The sequence below is a fragment of the Leopardus geoffroyi genome, chromosome C1, assembly GCF_018350155.1.
Source record: "Leopardus geoffroyi isolate Oge1 chromosome C1, O.geoffroyi_Oge1_pat1.0, whole genome shotgun sequence".
Lineage (NCBI taxonomy): Eukaryota > Metazoa > Chordata > Mammalia > Carnivora > Felidae > Leopardus > Leopardus geoffroyi.
Window position 1 is genome coordinate 198,697,072 of NC_059328.1, and position 24,303 is coordinate 198,721,374.

Below are 24,303 nucleotides of genomic sequence, written 5' to 3' on the forward strand. Positions count from 1 at the left end.
CCTAGTCTCTTTAACCATTTCTTGTGCCATGGTAGACCCCACTTCTCATCTTTGCTAAAGAATTCCACTATGGCTTCTTCTTTCCTTGAGAATAATTTCCCTTGAATGTTGGAAATACTGGATGTTCTTTTGAGTTTACAAATTTTGTTATGTATGGGCGCCTGGGTGGCTCAGCTGATTAAGCGTCTGACTTCAGCTCAGGTCATGATCTCGTGGTTTGTGGGTTCAAGCCCTGTGTTGGGCTCTGTGCTGACAGCTCAGATATTGGAGCCTGCTTCAGATTCTGTGTCTCCCTCTCTCTCTGCCCCTCCCCCACTTGTGCTCTGTCTCTGTCTCTCCCTCAGAAATAAAATAAACATTAAATTTTTTTTTTAAACTTTTGCCATGTATACCTCAGGAATAATAGTATTTCCTCCCATTTTTTTCAGATCTGCGTAGTTATGAATCTTTTGAAATTCTTAATGCTCCTAATCCTTAACCAACTTGATAGTCAAAAAAGACACATTAACATATAAAAGGTCAGAGCATTTGCTATAAAAACATTCTAGAAAATGGCTGGTTTCCTACAAAAGATAAAATTTCAACAGTTTTTGTTAATAAGTGTACAATTTTTCTTCCATATTCTGGTCCTCTTTATCTTCTAGGCTATAGGAAGCACCACAATCTATCACTTAAGCTGTATTACATTCTGGAATACACAGTTGAAAATTCATATTTGAAATTCAGTTCATTATCTGCTTATGTTAAGGAAAGATCATTTAGTGCTGACTCTGAAAAGACCCTGTTTTGAATATTTTTAGTCATTTATACTTCTAGGAATGCTTCTGTACAAATTCTAGTTTCTGTGTTCTTTGCCACTGTCAATTAGTAGTAAGAATAATGTAACTTTTTAGTGATATGTTCCAAGGAAGACAATGCCTTTAAGATTAGGAAGGCCATGATGCTCAAAATTAGAGATGAAATTCCAGTATGTTATAAAATTTAAGAGTTAATCAGTTGAGGGGCTCCTGGGTGGTTCAGTTGGTTAAGATTGGCCTCTTGGTTTCCACTTGGCTAATTCTCGGTTCCTGAGTTGGAGCCCCACATTGGGCTCTATGCTGACAGCTGGGAGCTTGCTTGGGATTTCTCTCTCCCTCTCTCTGACCCTCCCTGGCTTGTTCTCTCTCTCTCTCTCCCTCTTCCTCTCTCTCTCTCAAAATATATAAATAAAAAAATAAATTGGGGCACCTGGGTGACTCAGTCGGTTAAGCATCTGACTTTGGCTCAAATCATGATCTTGAGCCTTGCACTGGGCTCTGTGCTGGCTGTTCAGAGCCTGCAGCCTGCTTCTTTGTCTCCCTCTCTGCCCTTCCTCTGCTGGTGCTCTGTCTCTGTCTTTCAAAAATAAATAAATATTAAAAAATAAAAATAAACACACAAAGAGTTAATCAGTTGTAATAGTTTTATCTCTATTAGGCCATTAAAAAATTACTACATTTAAAATTCCTTGCTCCATATCTCTCACTTACATTCAAAATTTTATGTATATTAAAGAAAGTAATGCAAGGTTAGGACTTAAGCATATGAAAACAATTAAAGAACGGACCTCTAATTCTAGAAGTATGAAAATAAAACTATACTTTACTCTGGATAGTGAGGTATAACTATACAAAATCTGTAAACAGTCACATGCATCCACAGACACCTATACAAAAATCATAAAAAATATAGGTCCACCTGCTTTACTCATGTAAAGTGAATCTTTTTACAAAGGGTTCTGATTGAATCAGTCTAGTATTTTATCTTTTGTTACATTGGTCTGGTATTTTAACTTCCTATTAGGAAAAACCAAATACAGGATTTATAATTCTATATAAATTCTATAATTCTATAAGTCTATAATTATCATTGTAATTATAATTCTATAATTAAGTGAATATTAAGTTAATATTCACTTATAATTTAAAATTTTTCAGTTAAAAATTAAAAACTTTATAAAAGCTGTATGGTCAGTAAGTCAAACTATTGTTTGACTCAAATATATGTATATATATATATATATATATATATATATATATATATGCACTATCCCCTAATGTTCAATATGCTGTGAAGCATCTAGCAATTTTAACAATGAAGGTAATAGGCGAGATGAGTTTTTTGTCCCTTTTAGCTTTGTTCCTGATCTTTGGAGACAGGAAGGTAGTCCCTCTACATAGGAAGGATTTTTTTCCACGTCTGTTCTTTAAGAAGAGAGGAACTTCAGTTTGAATGGTACTAATGAAGTTCCCTGCTGAGCAATGCAAAGCAGGCTATTTGAGTCTGTTGAGGTGAATGAATCTCTAAAATGGAGTTACCACTTTCTCAAGCTGAATGTGCTGTTATAGTACAGGTAGTACTCATAGAAACCCCTTTTCCCTTTTCTTCCATTTGAAGGCCATTCTATCAGACAGGTATAATATATTGCAATATATTTTAATGATACTTAAAACCATATCACTCTCTAATGCATTCCACTCCACCCCCATCACCACTATGTTTGTCTGACTTTTCTGTATTTCTTCTTTCATCTGATTCAGAAAATAGCTTTGGTCTGATATTTTTCTACCTATGGAAAATCATCTAATTTACCCATTTCTCATTCAACAGTTAGCCAGTGTCTTTCTGGAAGCTGCCTCAGGAGTAAGAAAAACAGGTGGAATGCATTTGGAGCTCTATTTCATGGCTTACATGCATGCCTCTTGGTATTGTCACCTGTGACTTCTAATACCCCCTCTGATATAACACCGTATTTTCTCGTGTCTTTTCTTGGCACCTGACCAGATTCTGCATACTAAGATGCTGTGTTGACATAGATCAAATTTATGAAATGATGATTACAACTTTGATCATTTGGAAAATGCCTTTTCCTTCTCTCTTTATTGTCTATCCAGTCATCTATGTCTCACTTTTGCTCTTGTGTTCTTAATATGAGTTGGCTCTTATGTAAACAATCTATTTTTAAGATGTTTTTACTTGCAAACTTTTAGATATTTTACTTTCAAAATTCAAATAATGTGAAATGTGTATTGTTTATATTTGGATATTTCCTGAATATTTGCTTTAATGTTACAAATCACTTGTTTGCCAGTTTAATTGCTAATATTTTCTCTGGAATTCTTTAGAATGATTTCCTTCTAGCATTGGTGGTATAGTGGTGAGCAGAATCCAGAATGATTTCTTTCTCTTTTCTAGATCAGCTTTTTCTTCTGCATTCCCTACTGACTAATGGCTGTACCCTAACCAGAGAATCAAAGTAAACTTTTCCTGCTTTATCACTCCCACTGCGTCTTTTCAAACACCAATTCCTGTGATTTGATTCATATACATTTTTCAGTGTGTCTGTCACATTCTTTCCATCTCTACTGGCACTGCTGTAGGTCAGACCCTCATCATGCCTCACATACTGTTTCAGGGTTCTTATACCTCTCCACATTCAACCTTTCTCCTTCTCTAGTCTAATCTTTGCTTCTTGCCCAGTGGCATCTGTCTCAGATCCTTCTTTTTTTAAAGTTTATTTATTTTGAGAGAGAGAGAGAGAGAGAGAGAGAAGAGCAAGTGGGGGAGGGAGAGTGAGAGGGAGGGAGGGAGAGAGAGAATTCCAAGCAGGCTCTGCACTGACAGTGCAGATGCGGGGCTCAAACTCACCAATGGTGAAATCATGACCTGAGCCTCAAGTTGGACGCTTAACCATCTGAGCCACCCAGGTGCCTCTCAAAGATCCTTCTTTTAAATCAAATCTGTTAGAGCTCCCCATCATCTACATATTTAGTCCAAATTCCTTAGAATTTGTGACCTGGAGTTGGGCTAACATAAGGTAACTCTCCCTGTGCTTTCCGTTTCATTTCCAGCCTCATGTTTGGTTACAAGAAAACAACTTGGCATTCTTTTCTGCGACCATGCTGTTTCCTGATGTTTTGCATCTTCTTATGCTTTCTACTGCCTGCATCTGTCTTATCTCTTACCTGGCAAGTTATCTTGTAAATCATCTTGTGAATCTCAAGTGTTAACTGCTTCCTGAAAATGTTCCCTTTTCCCTTTGCGTTAAGTAAATGATCCCTATCTTGGACTCCCAATAAATATTACTGCAATTACTCCTTTTACATTTTTGACAGCTTTAGTCCTTGAAGCAGGAACTTGGCAGATGCAGATCTGGGACCTGATATAGCACCAAACATAGGATACAACCAACAGATATTTGTTGAAATGAACCAAACTGAACTTTTCCATTCTATTTGAAACCTTCATTTTGAATATATATACTATTTTAAAATATATTTCCAGTGTTTCAATGTACTGTGTACATTGTGTATACATTTGTGTATGTCTGAATAGCATAAAAATTATCAAAATTATAATTTTGTAATTCACTTAATGTCATAGTATTTATGTTTGTGTCTGTCTGATGTCTGCTGTCTATCTATCTAAATTAGTGGGCTATCTAAATTTGACCTTAGTCAATGTTTGACACATGTAAAATGTAATTGTACTGTTAAATAAGTGTAAAAAATGAGTTTCCTGAGGGGGATGAAAGTATACTTAGATTTTAGGTGATAATCTAGAAACATGATACAATTTAACTTTTGAAATGTGCAGATGATAGGTTGCTATCCTATAAAAAATAAGAGTAACAAACTCAATTCACATTCTCACCTATGAACTCCTTTTATCTCTGACTGTCATACAATTAATTAAAACACACTGGGATATTGTGGTAAAAAGTTAACATCATGTGGTTAATTTAATTAATAATATCCTTGATTTTTGTCAAGTTTAATAACAATTGAATTTATCCAGCTGGAAAATGTTAGACAAAGACAGATAGACAGCTAACTCTTTATTGTTAATTAGTTTAAGGAGAAATGCGGCTTTTCTTTTAACATATATCAAACTTGACACATTTTGTACTTTCTAGGATTACTTTAAAATGTTTCCTTTGGCAACTGTCAGAAGTTTAGATAATTTAAATTTAAAGTAGTTACAGAACTAATAGTTCTAGAATTTTCTTGTTATACCACACAAAGATCTTTGTACCACCTATAAAGTCATACAACACTAGGGTACAAATACATATTTCTAGACATTGAATAAATTATATTGTTCCTTTAAGTAATATATAGGACCTTCAACTCCAAGCAGGCTAACAAATTTTAGAATTTAAAATATTCTGAGGTTTGTTTTACAATATTCTTCACAAATATTCATCAAGTAGTCCTCGTATATAAATAGTAAACATTACTGTTGTGCAAATAGATGACAATTTTTATTAGATTTGAATGTATTTATTTTGAAAGTTATTGTATTTGTTATTCAATAATATACTAAAATGTACTCTGATCACCGTTGTGTATTCATCAACATGTTTTTGTGGTTCATTAATTAGCAACTGACTGAAAGTTAATGTTTATCAATGTGTCAGTCTCCTCAAGATAGATCATTTTGCTATTTGATACCAAATCACAAAATAATTGTAAATTACCAGCAACATTCCTTATTTTACTTCTTCTTAGGGCAAATTTAAAGATCAAACTGGTAATATATCAGATAAATAGGATAATACATTTTAACTTAATGAACAAAACGCCATGTGCATTTCTGTGTAGAGAATAATAACTTCTTGTCTGAAAGCAGAATGGAGTATAAGCAGGAAGCAGGGTGCCTGGGAAGCTCAGTTGGTTAAGCATCCACTATTGATTTCAGTTAAGCATCCACTCTTGTTTTCAGCTCTGGTCACATGACCCTGCATTAGGCACGACTCCCCCCACTCCCTCATTGGGCATGGAGCCTGCTTAAGATTCTTTCTCTGCCTTGCCCCCCAACCCCATATCTCTCCCCCACCCCCACAAGCGCTCTCTCCCTCAAAAACAAAAAAGGAAGCATAAGCTTTTGTGTAACTGTGCAAAGCACTAAGTAAATTTTGATTATTTAATGACCTTCACCCTGCTTACTTTCATTCCTTGCAGAGAATGGCTGGTCAGCTAAACAGTGGCCAGCCAACCAACTCCCTGTTTATAAAACAACTGGAAGTTACAAAAGCATTTTGCTGAGACCTGTGAAAATAAAATTGCCAGAATGCAAATACAAGATATTACATTTCAAGATACCAAATACTGATGTTTTTATATAGGCACAAACTGAGAATGAGAATCTGCCTCAGCAGTCAGTGTTGTTGCCTGGTTTTCCAAACTGAAGATAGCAATTCAGTAGAGCCTTACTCGCTGTAGAAGGTTTTTATGTTTAAAGTCTGTTTTATTTTGGAAGATATTCATTATTCATTTATATATATTCATTTGTTAATTCAATACAATTACTGCATGCACTTTTTGAACAAGTCATTTTGTTGGTGATAGGGGATACAGTGTTATTTATACACTGCAGATCTCTGTTCCCATGGAGTTTAGAGTCTATCTATGACATATGTAATATATGTCTTATGACTTACTCTTCATTCTTAATTTACCTTAAGTCTTTGTACTTGGTAGCTACAGTTCTACAAATACAAAGCTTTGTTTCTCTGAGATTTTGAAAAAGGCCCCTATTTTATGTAGGTACCAGAAAGATGTCATTACATATTTACAAATAATTCTTTAAAAAAATTTTTTTAATGTTTATTTTTGAGAGAGAGACAAAGCATGAGTGGGGGAAGGGCAGAGAGAGAGGGAGATACATAAGCTGAAGCAGGCTTCAGGCTCTGAGCTGTCAGCACAGAGCCTGATGCTGGGCTCGAACTCATGAACTGCGAGATCATGACCTGAGTCAAAGTCGGACACTTAACTGACTGAGCAACCCAGGCACCCCTAAACGATTCTTATCAAATAGTTTCCAAACAAAAGAATTAATAACAATGTTTTATGTATACACTGAGTGGTTTTAAATGCCTTTTGAGGTAATCAAATTAATCTTTATTAATAATGTGCCAAGCAATATAGTATTGATTATAGAGACAAGACTGCCAGATGCCAGCTTCGCTGGAGTGTAAAATTTAGAATACTCAGCCTTGATGATCACTAGAAAGATTTCCAGATGATTGAAGACCGTGAACCCAGTTGACTTTTGAGACTTAAATGTAGTGTTATAAGAATGATCTGAACTACTCTCAAGAATTATTATTTTTTTTAATGTTGTATATTGTAGTTTTTGTCCAAAGGAAATTTCTTGGACTACAATCAATCAAGATCTCAAATGACATAAGAAAATTAGAATTCTACATACGTTTTTTTGTAGGGGTGGGTACTAACATATTTTGGTAATGATCCTAAAAATGAAACATAACAAAATTTTTGTACAAGTCATAACGCTACATAAACTTTGGTGGGAAAACAAACTCTGTAGATAACCTAGTTACTCATTACCTTTAAATATGAAATATTTGACTCAGGAAGCTGACCTTTAGAAAGTATTAGCTTTATGTCAACTAAATTGAGCAAATGTGTTTTAGGAAAGGTTATGTCTCTTCAGTGTCATTCTGTTATATTACCAAATACTTATTATCTGTTTATTTGTTCTTTAAGAAGAAATAGTCACAAGTACAATATTCTTTTCAGAATTTAAAGACTCAGTAGACAAACATAATTTTAAAACTCAGTTTACTTGTAATAATATGAAAATGTAAGTACCCTGATGATCACAGAGTATAGAAAAGGAGGAACACTTATTAAGGAAATATTTCTGGAGGGCTGTGTGAGAATCATACTTCTTGCTGCTGTCTTAAATATCAAATCTAGATTACTTAAATTCCAAAGTATTCCCGAGGTTCACTGAAATAAATTGTTGGCTGAAAAGTCACCCTTAAATTTTCTTTCTCTTTACGTTTTTCTTCTAATTCACTTTAATTTGATTTTATATAAAACATTGAGAAAACTGAATAGCCTTTGTAGTTTCTTAGCCAATCCCTTTTCCCCAACTTTCCATCACAAAAGTTATGTGTAATTGTGGGCAAACAGAAGCCATAGGATATATATACACATATACAGATAGATAGATAGATAGATAGATAGATAGATAGATATACACACACATACACATACATATTAAGATAAGATACATATATATTAAGATACATATATATTAATACATATATATTTGTTATATATATTATATATATAACAAAATAAACATAAAGCATTTATTATAAGAAACTAATATCTAGAGTCAATAAGCTGGAAACCCAGGAGAGTCAGAGGTATAATTCTAGTCTGAGTGTAAAGACCTGAGAAGCAGAAGAGCCTAAAGTATTTGTGAATCGAAGACTGAAGGCAGATAAGACCCATGTCCCAGTTCAAAGACAGTCAGAGAAAGCAAATTCTCCTTTACTCAGACTTTTGTTCCATTTGGGCATTCAATAAACTGGATGGGGCCCACACACATCCAGGTAGACAATCTGCTTTACTCCATTTACCACTTGTTATCTGGGTACCCTGTGATCCATCAAGTGGACACAAAACTGGCCATCACATGTCACACACATACACACAAACAGATACACACACACATACATAAATGCATTTTGAATTTCTGATATTCTAGTTTATTCTTCTTCCTTGAGGAGGGCTACAGAATCTTGAGGATTTTCCAAGTTTTCAGTAATGTATTCTCTGTACCTTCTTTTATCTCTTCCTTTTTCTTAAGTGATTCAAAGCCATCAAGGTTAGAATTAATTTTGCTTCATTGCTATGAAAACTTTCAACTTCTGGGGAAGCTCTGAGGAGGCATTCCTCAACTATTTGCTTAACAAATATTTAGCGAGTTCTTCAGTTTCCAGGCACAGTGAAAGGCACTGGATCTGCTTCATCTGACTGCCTGGAAATATAGATAAGTTGTCTTCCAAAGCTAAGTATCTTTGTTATAAGTTATCGTTATATACCTACTTGTTGCTGTAATTTAATTATTGATGACTAGGTGGGAAATAGGAATGATGATGATGTACTTTTGGTGGATGTATAAATTGTCTAAAGGACAATTTGGCATTACTTAGTGAAATTACACATGAATATCTTTTGGAGTCCAGCTGTTGAATTTTTACCCCAGAGAAATTTTTGTACAAGTGCAAAGGCACATAGTCTCTCTCTGTGTACGTGTGTGTGTGTGTGCAACTTTAAATTTGCAATGCTAAGATATATAATGAACTACTATGAGGCAGTTAGAAATAAGTATTTAAAAAGCAACATAGATGAGGGGCGCCTGGGTGTCTCAGTTGGCTAAGTGCCCGATTCTTTTTGTTGTTGTTGTTTGGATCAGGTCATGATCTCACTGTTCATGGGATCAAGTTCCATGTAGGGCTCTGTGCTGACAGTGCAGAGCCTCAATGGGATTCTCTCTCTCCCTTTCTCTCTGCCCCTCCACTACAATAAACAAACAAACATGAAAAAATTACTTTTAAAAAAGCAACATAGACATTTCTTAGTAAGTTTATTTTATTTATTTTTTATGTTTATTTAGTTTTTGAGAGAGACAGACAGAGCATGAGTGGTGGAGGGGCAGAGAGAGAGAGGGAGACACAGAATCGAAAGCAGACTCACAGAATCGAAAGCTGTCAGCACAGAGCCTGACTCGGGGCTCAAATTCAAGGACCGTGAGATCATGATCTGAGCCAAAGTCAGATGCTCAACCGACTGAGCCAGCCAGGTGCCCCCTTAATAACACAGTTTTAAGTGAAAAGTATCATCAGCCCAATTCTGAGAATCTTAAATCTGAAAAACTTTAAGAACAATAGAAAATTAAACTATTATTAGGTAACATTTTCCAGTCAAAAGTGGGCAGAAAAGAATTTGCACTAATTAGTTGTGTATTATTCATTGGTTTTAAATGCCATGTATTTCTCTCAAATGGTTGCCCATTTGTTAGTTTGATATGTGGTATCCTTCATTGAGTAAAATCTTTGATTTTTTTCCCCTCTTGGGTACTTGCTTAAAAATACCTTCTCCATTGCTAGGTTATAATAATATTCTTCTACATCTTCTCTTATATTTATGGCTTTATATTATTAATTTAGGACTTTAAATTACTTAGAATTCATATTTGTATATGGTACACTCTGGGTCAGTTTTTTTTTTTCCAACAAAAAGTAACTTCAATATCTTATGCACTTAAAACAGGAAACATTTAGTGCTTGTTCGAAGAGTGTAGGTCAGCCCTGATGGCCTCTGCTAGTATCTTTTGATGTTGGGTCCCAGGCTGAGGGAGCAGGCTCTATTTGAGGAATGGTACTGGTTTCATTAAAATCTGTCTCCTTGTAGTTTAAATTCCATGAAGCCAGGGACATGGCTGTTTCTCAGGGAACAGGGAAGTCTGTTCTCTCTTTTCTATGAAATTCTTGCCTATATCTTTTTCTTTTTTCCTCACTGTATTATTTATGTTTCTATGACTGATATGAAGGACATTTTAAAAATGTTTTTATGCTACTCTTTTGTTTTTATTTGCATTTTCCACACCTTGTCCCAATCTTAGCTTATCATTTTGATTTTCCTGTTTTGATGAACAACATGTGTTTTTTTTTAGTGAAGTTGAATTTATTAATATTTTCCTTTATAAGTTACAATTTTTATCTTGTTGAAGGAGTTCTTCAACTCAAAAGCAACAAAGTTACTCTCCAATATTTTCTTAGAAGAGGTTTAAGAAAACTTCCCTTTTCAAACCACTTTAATATTCTGTCCTCCAGAATCACTTACTGTTTAGTCATTTTGTTTTTGGTGTGTTTGTGTGTGAAATGGAGTAGACATCAAGTAAAAACTAAATGGATAATATGAGGTCCATTCTTAAAATGATTCATTGGTATCCCATTGCATTTATAAAATCCAAACTACTTTCCTTGAATCTACACTCTGGCCCACCTCTTTCACCTCATTTCATTCCATTCTTTCCCTTGCTCATTCATTTCATCATACTGGCTTTATTTCTCATATATTAACCTCTTTCCTTTCTCTTTTTGAACTGTTCATATCTCACCCTGTAAGGACGGCCTCTTCTTTCTTTGTGTGTCAACTTAAATGTCATATTTTAGAGAGCATTTTCTACCCAATCTATTTAAATTGGCTTTTCCATTCATTCTTCATAAGAGAATTCTGGGTTTTTTTTTTTGTACAGAACTTATATATTTAAATCTTTTTCATTTGGTTAGTATTGATTTCTTTTCCATGTACTCAAGCTTCATGAGGGAGAGATTATATCTATTTTATTTACTACTGCTCTTTGGAGTCCATCATAATTCCTGGTGTTCGTAGGTGTTGAATGAATGAATGATGGAATAATGTGGCCTAATTTCTTTTTTACTTTCATCCAATCAATCACCATATTGCATAGATGCACTACCTTCTTTATTTTCACATCAGTTCATTTTGTTACAAATTTATTTCTACTGCCATATTATAGATCTACATCATTTACTACTTTGTTACTTGTTACATCATTTACTGTTATTTGTTCTCTTGTCATTTTTCTCTCCTAGAATTCTCTGTCTACATAATGGCTCTTCTTAAAACTTTAATCATATGACTTTTCTGATTATAGTTCTTCAACTACTCTCCATTGGCTTCAAAAAAACCACCAAATTTATAATATGCACACGATACTCCTTAAAATTTTTTTTAATGTTTATGTTTGAAAGACAGAGAGAGACAGAGTGTGAGCAGGTGAGAGGCAGAGAGAGAGGGAGACACAGAATCTGAAGCAGGCTCCAGGCTCCAAGCTGTCAGCACAGAGCCTGACACGGGGCTTGAACTCATGAACTGTGAGATCATGACCTGAGCAAAGTCGGATGCTTAACCAACTGAGCCACCCAGGCGCCCCTATAGTCCTTTAATCTTACATTCTCTTCTTGCTACAATATCACTTTCCACTTCTCTGCAAAATTCAACAAATATTTTTCTGTACACACTGTATTCACTCTCTCATCTCCAAATCTATCAATCAATCTAGATTCTATTATGTACTTGTGATTATACAGTTTCTCATTTATTGGTTGCTGAAATACTTCAAACATAATGAAAACAGAAAGAATAATATACTGAGCTTCACATAGTCATTAAAAGTTCGTAAAAAAAATGGCTAATTTTGCTTCAAGTATGCTCACTCAACTACCCCCACACATGAGATAATTTTGAAGCAAATATATGACACATTACTTCATCTATAAATATTTTGCCATTTATTTCTAAAATACAAGGTCTCTTAAATTAAGGTATATTTTACATATACTAAAGTACACATATATCAAGTATGCAGCTTGGTATATACATACTCACACACGGACACACACACACACACACACTCATATAAGCACAACTTTCAACAGGAATATAGAACTTTGATACACTCAGAAGTTTTCTTTATGTACCCTCCAGGAGTAATACTATTCTTATCTCAATGAACATAAATTATTTTTGCCTTTATGAACATTAAACGAAGCAATTGAATAGTGTCTCTGTGGTGCCTGGTCTCTTTCACTTAACATACTATTTCTGAGATTTATCCATATTGTTATATAGGTATTTGGTAGTTAATTCTTTTTTTAGTTTGAGTAATAGTATAATAATAATAGTAATAGTAATAATATAATAATAGTCCATTATATAAATATACCACAATTGTGTTGAAAGACATTCATTCATGTTTGTTTTTTTTTAGTTTTTGGTTATTATGAATAAACTGCCATGAACATTCATGTATGTATCTTGGTGAAAATATGCTGATTCATAAGGGAGATATATGTTCAAGTTTAGTAGATACTACTAAACTGTTTTCCAATACTCTCACAAGCAAAGTATCAGAGTTCTAGTTTTTAACTGTGCTAAAAATTGATATTGTTAGTCCTCTTCATTATAGCTATTTTACTGATATATGTTGATATCTCATTGTGTTTTGACATTTTTTTTCTGATAACAAATGATTTGAGTGCTCTTTCATATGCTTTTTGGGTATTATTTCCAGATTTTTACTAATTACAAGTAATGTGGCCATGAACATTCTTGTAAACATCTCCTTAATTGGCCAATTACTGAATATCCACCTGATCCTGGTTATTAATTTGGAGTTGGACCTTCTATATATCATGATCTCTGGTCTCATTTTCAACCCTGGATTTCATTATCTGCATCTGATCCTAAGCCTTCCTTATTTAGCGTACTGATTTCTGCTGATTTCTCTGTCTCTTAGTCCATGTTTAGTAATGAATGCTTCTCTAAAGCTGGAATCATCCATATCCTCAGTGAGAGGCAAAGCTTCATCTGCCTTGTAGCCCTACTGTCTTATGTTCATTGGAACAGAGACAATGGTGAATTAATTAATCCACAGAATATTATGGGAATCATCAGATAAGAATAAAGGTAGGAGAAGCTATTGATAAAGAAAGACAGAATATTCTCCTGGAAGAAAAATGACAGAAGCATGTTAAGAGAGCAGAAATCAGTTGGAGTTTATAGTGTATGTGTCTGACTCATCTGGAAGAAAGCATATTTTGGTTAGATGAAAGAAGATACAAGCTGGTAAAACACCTTGAAGGGTGGCCAAGAGTTTTAATCTGGTTTAGTAGAAAATAGGGAGCAACCAACCGTAACAGGTCTCAAATTAAAATTTCTTCCATGAGTATATTTTATGTTATAGGGTTTTTTTTTCTCATATTTTAAAAAAGCATATTTGATTGTTAAAATTTTAGTATAACTGTAAGTACATATACTAGTTATATATTTGTTTGCTTCTTTTTTATTACTTCTTTTGTATTCTTTTTTATTCTTTTATTTAAAAAACCAAAACAGGGGAGCTTCGGTGGCTCAGTCGGTTAGGTGTCCAATTTTGGCTCAGGTCACGGATCTTGCAATTCATGAGTTCGAGCCCCAAGCTGGGCTCTGTGCTGACAGCTCAGAGCCCAGAGCCTACTTAGGATTCTGTGTCTCCCTCTCTCTCTGCTCCTCCCCCACTCGTGCTCTGTATCACTTTCTCTCTCTCTCTCTCTCTCTCTCAAAAATGAACAGTAAAAAATTAAAAACAAACAAAAAACAACAAAACAACCCTTCAGTCATTTTTTTCTCAGTGCCTAAGTAATGAATTAAATATATGAGTTAACTTTATAGATTAATATTGATGGATTTTCTCTACCTACACCTGTGAAATTTGGGAAGATTAAGTCCATTCTAATCTGTATTAGAATGTATCAGAATTTTCTCATGCATGGTCTAATTTAATCATCTGCTCTTTTGTAAAAAACAGTGCTAGTAGATAAGATTATTGTCATTTTATACCTGACAAAGAAATTACTCAAATTGACTTAGCTAGTAAGGGCAGAGCTTGAACATACACCTGAGACTACTGATTTGAAGCCCATTCCTTCATCCACTGTGAGTTGTCTGCTCTATTTACTAAGTGATCTACACCTACATGCATTTTAAAATTAATCTAAGATACAGTTGGCGTTCAACCAAGAGTTTTTTGTTTTCTTTTGCCCATGGATTGCAAATAATACTTGTATTTTTCTCTGGAGAAAGTTAGTAATTTGTCAGGTGCAAATGCCTCCAATTGTAAGGAAGTCATTTAAGTGATTCCCCTTCCATTAAAGCTAATAGGCAACTTTCATGGTTATTTAATTTTGTTCTTTTTGGACCCCTATCCATTTTTCATATTTTCTAAGCTACTAAATTTAACTATGGCGGGTTATAATTTTTTCAGTGAGCAGTTATCTCTACTAATCCTTAAGACTATAGATTCAAATCTATGCCCATCAACTTTAATTTTGTTTTCTGTGTGTGTGTGTGTGTGTGTGTGTGTGTGTGTGTGTGAGTGAATGAGTGATAAGAGGGGAATAAGGAGGTGAGGTTCACAACTATGGTAGATACTGTGCTTTTATTTTTTTATTTTATTTTTTTTCAGAGCTTTTATATTTTTTATTCTTCATTTAACTTTTAAAACACTACTATAGTTGAATATTAAAACAAAAATAGTAGCAAGTAGTGAGCTATGATTATAGTCCTTCACTCGTTCACTACTGCATGTACCAGCAATGTTATTCACTGGCCCCATTAAGAGGTCTGACCTCCCTGAGGGTGATGTTCATCATCCTCATATGCTTCTCCGTTGTAATAGCGCAGTCTTTTCCTGATTTGGATCAAAGTCCACCAGTGCTACCTGGTCCATTTCATCAGTCTCTTCTACTTCCTTCCTCTCAGGTAGGAGTTCTTCCAGCAAAGAGAGTTTATTAGGAGAGAGAAAGCCATTCTCGGGAAAGTTTACCTTAAATTCGAGGGCTAGGCAACCCTTTTCATATGGTCTACGATAAATTGGCATGCCTTTATTCAGCACCCACTTGATATCTCCATGCTTGACAATCTGACCTGGATGAGAGGTAATGACAATGGTTCTGTTGTTAAGAGTAGATATTGGCTTTTGAAAGCCGCACAGTGCTTCAACCAGCTGTATGTCCATACACATGAAAAGATCCTCTCCTCGCCTAGTAAAAACAGCATGGTCCTTCTGATCTAAAACAACGATAATATCTCCTGGTTCCAGTCCAGGTTCTTGGTCCTTCACCATGGAATGTTATCTTCTGGCCATCTTTCATGCCTTTGTCAATATGAACTTCTAGAATCTTCTTTTCTTGAACTATCTTCCTTCCATTGCAGCTTTTACATCTATCTTTAGGATTGATCCATTCCCCATGGCCATGGCACTCCATGCACACAGATTGAATTTGCTGAACCATTCCAGGTCCTATCTGATGAATTCTTATTTGCATTCCAGTACCTCTGCAATTGGGACAACATTCTACCACTCCTTTCTTACCACCTCGGCCTTCACATTTGTTGCAAATCACATTCTTTTGCAGAGCTAATTTTCTTGTTGCACCATTATATAAATCTTCTAAGGTTACAGAGAACTGATGCACAACATTTTTACCTCTCCTTTCTCTCTGCATCCTTCCTCCTCCCCACAAAAACATATCAAAGATGTCCATGGGGGGAGCCAAAACCACCACCTTCTCCACTTTCTTTAATTGCCTGTTCTCCTCCTTTGTCATACAATTCCCTTTTCTTCACATCAGATAGCACTTCAAAAGCTTGAGAAATCTGTTTAAACTTCTCTCCTTCATTTGGATTCTTGTCAGGGTGGTACTTCAAAGCCAATTTCCTGTAAGCCTTTTTCAATTCTTCCTGGGTGGCATTGGGTTTGACCCCCCAAAACATCACAGTAAGTAGTTTCTTTCACTGTTTTCTACAGCTGGTGAAGGGGCTGAGGCCGGTGTGGGGGAGCAGAAGGAGCGCATTGCTGGGCACAGCTCCCCCGGCAGCTGCTCCTCCGCTTTTCACCAAGCGTTTTGGGAAGTTCCCGATACTGTGCTTTTAAAGAGAAAATAAAACCTACTATAAATAAAGCAGGCAATTTTTTATTTTCATTTTTTAATTTTTTAGAAAGATTTGTTTTTGAGAGAGAAAGTGGGGAAGGAGCAGAGAGAGAGAGAGAGAGAGAAGAAGAAGAAGAAGAAGAAGAAGAAGAAGAAGAAGAGGAGGAAGAATATCCAAAGTGGGCTCTGTGCTGACAGCAGCAAGCTCCATGTGGGGCTTAAACCTATGAGCCATGATTTCATGACCTGAGTCGAAATCTGATGCTGACTGAACCGACTGAGCCACCCAAGTGCCCCAAGGCAGGCAGTTTTTTAAAAGAACAGCTCTTTAAAAAACTTATGTATTTTGCCACTTTGCAGAAGTGATAATAAAACTGATTATTCATTGATCCCAGAGGATTGGCTACAGCAAAAATCAAGGAAGAGCATGAACATTTTCCAGTGAGTTCATACATTCTGAAAATTAAGGCCAGGAAAACCCCAGACCCTTAGAAGCCTCCCAGGAGCCTTTTGCAACTATCAGCTTAATTTTCTACATTTGTTAAAAATTACTGGAACAATGATTTATATTTACTATTCTAATACTTTCCCTTGCTTTTTAAATTCATTTTCCTTTAGAGACATAGTCATCTCTTTGACTCTACATTTATAAATTGTGTATATGCCAATTCTTCTGTGCTGCTGTTGCCATCTTAGTTTTCAAGGCTTTTGTTTTCTTCCCTGGGTATTTTTAATGCATCCCTCTCTGTTTCCCTATGTGTGTCCTTTTAAATTTATTGTGAATACTACGTCTTCTAGTTGCTAGTTCAGTTTTCTCACATACTAGAGTGATAAACCAGTCCCTCTCTTAGACTCCTCAGTGGCAATCTCTTGAATCCCAGATCTCACTGAATATCTTTCCAAGTCCTCCAGTCAAATTCAGATTATGTTACCTCTCCTATCATTTAGGGCCCTGTCCTCTCAGGACATTTTTCTGCCCATCCCTACTACAGCACCCCCCCCCCATTTCCTTTTCCATCCAAACTGTCACATGGCTCTCATCATTAAAAGTGTAGATTGATTCCTGTTTTCTCTCAGACTTTCCAGACTAAAAAATTGAATGTTGCTTTTTAAATCAGCTTTTAATGATAGTAGTGATGGTTGTATTCTGGAGGTATGCGTGCATGTGTATTTTTATTCGTAGCCTTTCAGGTTCCAATTCTCTAAATAAAATGTACTCTGCCTATTCAAAGTCCATTCAGTATAACTACCAAAGGCACAGAAAAGCAGTTCCCAATTAAGATATAGTCACGTCAGGTCATGGTTGCCAAGGCTCTTGGCTGGGACTCCCAACTAGCTTTTCTGTCATATCTCAGTGTTGTAATTGTGACCAGTTTTATTTAAATATTCCTGCCACTTGTAATTCAAAGTGTATTGACTGGTTTGTTTTGGCTTCCTTTTTTTTCCTATTTTAATCACAACATGCTTAAATATTTTACTTTCAAGTATATTTTTGGTTGGGATAAAATAGTCAAGGACATTAAGCTGAAAATCAATAAGCATATATTAATAGTATGTCTTTTACTATATGATTTTATATTCAGGAATCTGTTCTAATGCTATACAACTTGAAAAATAAATGTAATAGTTATTACATTGAAGAACAAAAAAAGCTTAAATATCTTGATAAGCTATGTTAGATACAGTGTAAAGGATTTCAATCCATTTTTATGGCTTTGTTTGGCTTAAATGGAGTGTTTAGTTAATAATACTATGAATTATGTCTTCTATTTTATTTACTTCACAGATAGCTACATCATTAACCACCCTATTTTTTAGAAAATTTGCTATGTAATCTACTAATAGAATTCCCACAAGAAATAGAATTTTCTACCGTGAAACACATTTTCGTAATTCACATATATCCTATTATTACATTAGGTAATGATAGGTGGTAACCTATGCAAGTATATAAATGACTAAAAATGTAGAGATCTTTTGTTTCATATTCTTAACATTTTACCATTTTGCAGTTGAAACCAGGGATATCTTTTTCTTTTCTTTTCTTTTTTTTCTTTCTGTATTTAAAAGCAAGCTTCCCTTCTTTGGTTCACAGAAAGCTAGCCATTTTTAATACGGCTTTTTAGGATATTCTCCACAATCAATATTTTGCATAGGTGGACACTGAAAGCAATGAAGCAATAGCTTGATGATATAATCATGACAGTAGTAATAAAAGTTGCATTACTTTATATATATGTACAATGGCATTTGTTTATTGATCTCAAAATTGTGTCTGTGCTTATAGATTATGCATGCATATGTGTTAAATACCTACAGTAACAGTAGAGTGAGGATTTAAAGCGATTGGTGAGTTTTTTCATCTGAACTGTTATGCGTCCCGTCTTTAGTTTAAATGTGCCAATCATCTTTATTTTTTAATTAACAAACATATATTAATTAACTAGCAGTTGTTTCAATAATGTTCAGAGAGGAAATCTCAAGATTAATACATTTTGCATATAAGATATAAACATCTAAAATTTTAAGTGCCTGATTGGAATTTTTCTTTCCTCCCACTCTTAGAATTATATCCACTCTTAACTTCTTGATTTTCTGATGTTTATCTTCAGCCAGGATACCTCCTCTGAACTCTAACTTCTTACTTTACATCTTTAAAAGACATTTCAAACTTGCTATGGCAGATATAAGCCCCTGACCTACTTCTTTCCTATTTCATTTAGTTCCCTAACCCCTTTTGCCCAGGAATTTTATTCAAAAATCTCAGAAATCTTGAGTCCTCTCGTTCTTCCATGATGAATATTTTATTAGGGAAACCTATTGGTTTTCCTTCAGACTATATCCAGTATCTGACCACTCCTCTCCATCTCCACTTATACTTCAAGCCAACACTGCATATCACTGATTAAAATAGCCTCCTAACTAGTCTCTCTGTTTATGCCTTTGTTCCCCTTCAAACTCAGCCAAGTCTATCCTCAAAAGAGTAGCCAAAGCAATCCCATTAAAATATAGTCAGATCTTACCCTTATGCTCACAAAACCCATTGGCTCTTTATTTAACTTAAAACAAAGGTTATTAAAGTCCTTAATAACCAACAAACTCTTACGTGATTAAGAGCCCTGTTAACTCTCTAACTTCATCTCATGATACTCTACTCCTTGTTCACTCTACCCCAGGCATAACTGGTCTTCTTTGAATAGACCAGATAATTTCTTCATCAGGGCCTTTGCAATTGCCAATCTGCTGCCTAGAATAATATTCTCTCAAGAGTCTATATTGTTTTTTCCTTTGCCTACTTTATAATTTTTTTTAATGTTTATTTATTTTTGAGACAGAGAGAGACAGAGCATGAATGGGGGAGGGGCAGAGAGAGAGGGAGACACAGAATTGGAAGCAGGCTCCAGGCTCTGAGCCATCAGCCCAGAGCCTGATGCGGGACTTGAACTCACGAACCGTGAGATCGTGACCTGAGGTGAAGTCGGACATTCAACCGACTGAGCCACCCAGGCGCCCCTCCTTTGCCTACTTTAGATCTTATCCATATGATAGCTTCTCAATGAGAAGCTTTCTTGTCAAAAAGAAAAGAAAGAAGAAAGAAGAAAGAAGAAAGAAAGAAGAAAGAAGAAAGAAGCCTTTCTTGTCAAAATATTATAAACGTTCTCTGGTACCTCTTACCTACTTTCTCTGGTTTTGTCTTCTCCTTCACACTATTTCTCTTGAAGTTTTTATTCTCTGCCTCTCTTCTAGAATACATTTTTTAATGGAGGCCAGGATATTTTTCCTTTTTATTTCCCCTGCTATTCCATAGTATTTGACACACAATAGATGCTCAATAATATCTGGTTGATGCATGAATAACTTTTCCTATTCTTCCCCTATAGGGAAGAAAATTGGAATAGAGTGAGAGATGATTGCTTAGTATAAGCTAAGAATGTAAGCATTCATCTCAAGGTTCTAAACAGATACTCTGAGTTATGGTGATCCCTACCTTTCAATCTCTTTTTGACACAGTGTGGTCAAGAAACAAGAGATCCTCTAGCTTTGAAAACAGAATAACAACCCACTTTAAGTCCCATTCTTGTGTTTTGTTGGAAGAATATTCTGAATGCCAGGTATGGTAAATAGTGTCCTCCAAAACAACTTACTCATTGAAATCTTTTTGGGTAGAGGTGAGCAGAATAGGGATTAGATCTGTTTGCTAGCATAAAATTATCAGTATTCTTAGTATTCACTAGAATTTTAAATGCCCTGCAGTGGTTGATTACATTCTCATACTACCTGGACTTGTATAACAAATTACAGTGTGAGGGATGCAAAGATCATAATGAGATACATGAAATATCTTTTCCTTTTCCCATCTTATCCTGAACCAGAAGACAATCAATGATGGGAATCAATAGGCTTCAGTCAATCTGAAGAAAAAGAGGAGGAGCAATTGACTTAAAATTCTTCTCAGTTAAACCTTTCATGCCTAGCCTATTGCAGATGTCTGGCCCTTTCTGTCTTCAGTCCTCTGGAGGCATCAGAGAATGAATACCCATCACAACAGCCCTGTCACTTTCTTTGAAAACAGAATGCCTGAATCTTGAACTCACAGTATGCACTCTGTTCATCTGCTTGATCACAAAGGTTGGGAACAATCCCATGTATGTCATTACATAAATTTGACATTTATATTTGAAAAGGTTTACTCTTCTATTAGTTCATCTATAAAACTCCCTATTATGATTTCATAAGACATTATGGGGCATTTGGATATAAAGATTGGTTAATATTGCACAGTCAGTGCATACTTTATGCTTATAGCAAAGAGAATTTATGATTGAAATTATGTTAGAAAACACCAAGTTTTGCAGTTAGTTTTGTAACATTTTACCCAATTATGGAGTAGAGGGTGGGGCAGAAAAATCAATGTTTTCTTTGAACTTCTCAGTTGTTGATGACTATGCTAAGTTGCTTTTTACATTTACATTTATTTTATTTTATGTTATTTTATTTTATTTTATTTTATTTTATTTTAATTTACATACAAATTAGTTAGCATATAGTGCAACAATGATTTCAGGAGTAAATTCCTTAGTGCCCCTTACCCATTTAGCCCATCCCCCCTCACACACCCCCTCCGGTAACCCTCTATTTGTCCTCCATATTTGTGAGTCTCTTATGTTTTTTCCGCCTCCCTGTTTTTATATTATTTTTGTTCCCTACCCTTATGTTCATCTGTTTTGTCTCTTAAAGTCCTCATATGAGTGAAGTCATATGATTTTTGTCTTTCTCTAATTTCGCTTAGCATAATACCCTCTAGTTACATTGTGTGTGTGTATATATATATACATATATATATACATATATATACATATATATATATGTATATATATATCACATTTTCTTTATACATTCATCCATCTCTATGGACATTTGGGCTCTTTCCATACTTTGGCTATTGTTGATAGTGCTGCTATAAACATGGGGGTGCATGTGACGCCTTGAAACAGTACACCTGTATCCCTTGGATATATCCCTAGTAGTGCAATTGCTGGGTCGTAGGGTAGTTCTATTTTTAGTTTTTTGAAGAACCTCCATACTGGTTTCCAGAGTGGCTGCACCAGCTTGCATTGCCACCAACAATACAAAAGAGATCCTCTTTCTCCTAATCCTCGCCAACATCTGTTGTTGCCTGAGTTGTTAATTTAAGCCATTCTGACTGGTGAGAGGTGGTATTTCCTTGTGGTTTTGATTTGTATTTCCCTGATGATGAGTGATGTTGAGCATTTTTTCATGTGTCGGTTGGCCATCTGAATGTCTTCTTTGGAGAAGTGTCTATTTATGTCTTTTGCCCATGTCTTCACTGGATTATTTTTTGGGGGGGGGTGTTGAATTTGATAAGTTCTTTATAGATTTTGGATATGAACCCTTTATCTGATATGTCATTTGCAAATATCTTCTCCAATTCTGTTGGTTGCCTTTTAGTTTTGCTGATTGTTTCCTTTGCTTGCAGAAGCTTTTTATTTTGATGAGGTCCCAGTAGTTCATTTTTGCTTTTGTTTCCCTTGCCTCAGGAGAAGTGTTGAGTAAGAAGTTGCTGTGGCCAAGATCAAAGAGGTTTTTGCCTGCTTTCTCCTCAAGCATTTTGATGGCTTCCTGTCTTACATTGAGGTCTTTCATTCATTTTGAGTTTATTTTTGTGTATGGTGTAAGAAAGTGGTCCAGGTTCATTTTTCTGCATGTCGCTGTCCAGTTTTCCCAGCACCACTTGCTGAAGAGACTGTCTTTATTCCATTGGTTATTATTTCATGCTTTGTAAAAGATTAGTTGGCCATACATTTGTGGGTCCATTTCTGGGTTCTCTATTCTGTTCCGTTGATGTGAGTGTCTGTTCTTGTGCCAGTAACATACTGTCTTGATGATTACAGCTTTGAGATATAGCTTGAAGTCTGGGATTGTGATGCCTCCTGCTTTGGTTTTCTTTTTCAAGATTGCTTTGGCTATTCGGGGTCTTTTCTGGTTCCATACAAATTTTAGGATTATTTGTTCTAGCTCTGTGAAGAATGCTGGTGTTATTTTGATAGGGATTGCATTGAATATGTAGATTGCTTTGAGTAGTATCAACATTTTAACAGTATTTGTTCTTCCTATCCAGGAGTATGGAATCTTTTTTCAATTTTGTGTCTTCTTCAATTTCTTTAATAAGCTTTCTACAGTTTTCAGTGTCTAGATTTTTCACCTCTTTAGTTAGATTTATTCCTAGGTATTTTATGGTTTTTGGTGTAACTATAAATGGGATTGATTCCTTGATTTCTCTTTATGTTGCTTCATTGCTGGTGTATAGGAATGCAACCTATTTCTGTGCGTTGATTTTATATCCTGCAACTTTGCTGAATTCATGAATCAGTTCTAGCAGTTTTTGGTGGAATATTTAGGGTTTTCCAAATAGATAATCATGTTATCTGCGGAGAGTGAAAGTTTGACCTCTTCCTGGCCGATTTGATGCCTTTTATTTCTTTGTGTTGTCTGATTGCTGAGGCTAAGACTTCCAATACTATGTTAAATAACAGTGGCAAGAGTGGACATCCCTGTCTTGTTCCTGACCTTAGGGGGAAAGCTCTCAGTTTTTCCCCATTGAGGATGATATTAGCGTTGGGTCGTTCATATATGGCTTTTATGATCTCAAGGTATACTGCTTCTATCCCTACTTTCTTGATGGTTTTTATCAAGAAAGGATGCTGTATTTTGTTGAATCCTTTCTCTGCATCTAATGAGAGGATCATATGGTTCTTGCCCTTTCTTTTATTGATGTGATGAATCATGTTAATTGTTCTGTGGCTATTGAACCAGCCCTGCATCTCAGGTATAAATCCCACTTGGTTATGGTGAATAATTTTTTTAATGTATTGTAGGATCCAGTGGGCTAATATCTTTTTGAGAATTTTTGCATCCATGTTCATCAGGAAAATTGGTCTATAGTTTTCCTTTTTAGTGGGGTCTCTGGTTTTGGAATCAAGGTCATGCTGGCTTCATAGAAAGAGTTTAGAGTTTTCCTTCCATTTCTATTTTTTGGAACAGCTTTAAGAGAATGGGTGTTAACTCTTCTGTAAATGTTTGGTAGAATTCCCCTGGAAATCCATCTGTCCTGGACTCTTGTTTTTTGGCAGATTTTTGATTACTGATTTGATTTCCTTACAGGTTATGGGTCTATTCAAATTTTCTATTTCTTCCTGTTTAAGTTTTAGTAGTGTAAATGTTTCTAGGAATTTGTCCATTTCTTCCAGATTGCTCATTTTATTGGCATATAATTGCTCGTAATATTCTCTTATTATTGTTTTTATTTCTGCTGTGTTGGTTGGTTGTGATCATTCTTCTTTCATTCTTGATTTTACTTATTTGGGTTCTTTCCTTTTTGTTTTTGATCAAACTGTCACTGGCTGGTGGTTTATCAGTTTTGTTTATTCTTTCAAAGAACC

General features: G+C 35.2%; 1 protein-coding gene and 1 pseudogene across 3 annotated transcripts in view; one reads left to right on the top strand and one right to left on the bottom strand.

The window, feature by feature from the left end:
* SPAG16 (sperm associated antigen 16) overlaps positions 1-24,303 on the top strand; it is a 995,967-nt gene that overhangs the window by 250,599 nt on the left and 721,065 nt on the right. The window lies entirely within an intron of this gene.
* Positions 15,024-16,199, bottom strand: LOC123599419 (annotated as a pseudogene).